The following is a 1,264-nucleotide window of genomic DNA, read 5'->3' on the forward strand; positions in this document are numbered from 1 at the left end:
CCGGTGATCATGGACTTGATGGCCCTGATTTTCTCCATTTCTTGCTCGGCAGTGAGTGGAATAAGCCTGATCGGTGGTAGGTTTGGATCCGGTTCTGGGGTTGGCGCACGCAGAAAATCGGTAACCCGGCTCTTGCGCGGTGCGGTGTAGTGGTAGGTCTGTTCGAAGCCGAGCAATTTCGAAGCCTCCCTCTCCTCGGCAGGATGGCACACCAGGACTCTAATGGCCTCTTGGTTGGCCCGGTAGTAGTCTGCTGCTAGGTGCTTATCTGCAAAAAGAAGACAAGTGTCAGATCGGCATGGAAAGTAATTGATGCATAAAGAAAATAGCGCGGTCAGCCGAGCGACTCACCGGCATTGCCAAAATCCTTTCTAATATACCATCCCGGTATGGGTGCCTCGGTGTCCTCATAGCGACCGGACACCCACAAGAAGTCGTCGTCGTTGGTCTCCTTGTCCGGGTTGCCCTATATTAGCTTTGCTCGGCCCTTCTTTACTTTGAGGTACCAGCAAAACCCGCTCTTATTCCTACTAAGATTTTAGCCAAACCGAGATTGAGACCGAGCCTCCGGTTCAGTTCGGCGACCCCGTTTATTATTTTGTAAGTGTTATTTGAAACTTGGGTCGGGCAAAGCCTTGTCTGCCTCAAAAACTCGCAGATCAAGGGTTGAACCGGGAAGCAGAGCCCTCCCTCTACTATTGATACGACGGTAAAGGGGCACCGGTCTAGGTCCCCCCAAGGGGTGTCTTCCTTTTTGGCGAGCTCTAAGACGACATCATCTGGGATGTTGTACTCCCTTCGAAACTCCGCCATCGCGCCGGGCGAGCTGACCATAAATCGGTACTTTTCCATTTATCTCGGTTTTATTTGGTTTATTGACTATCTCGGTCAAAAAGGATGGTGTATTTGCTCGGACCTTGAGCTCCACCAATGATGGTTCTGGGCTGGCCTAGACGGTCCTAGTGTGTTCTGCATTATTAAAAATAATTTCCAAGGATTAGCACGGCAAAAATTGCGCGGCTCTTATTGCAACTAGCTCAATGAAAGGGTCACTAGTGTTTGGCCGGTTCGACCCCTACCTCGGCTAGACCACTTTGTCGATTTCCTAGCTCGGTTCATTCCTATTTGCAGATCTAATGGAGCATTCAGCTCGGCTAGGGTATTCAGCTCGGTGCGTTCCTATTTACCGATCTAATTAAAGTATTCAGCTCGGTTGCGACCTCGGTAAGAAGCCACAAACCAGCTTTTGCTCGGCTATAGCTCT

Source organism: Camellia sinensis, chromosome 8 (genome assembly GCF_055761805.1).
Source record: "Camellia sinensis isolate YWXY chromosome 8, ASM5576180v1, whole genome shotgun sequence".
NCBI lineage: Eukaryota > Viridiplantae > Streptophyta > Magnoliopsida > Ericales > Theaceae > Camellia > Camellia sinensis.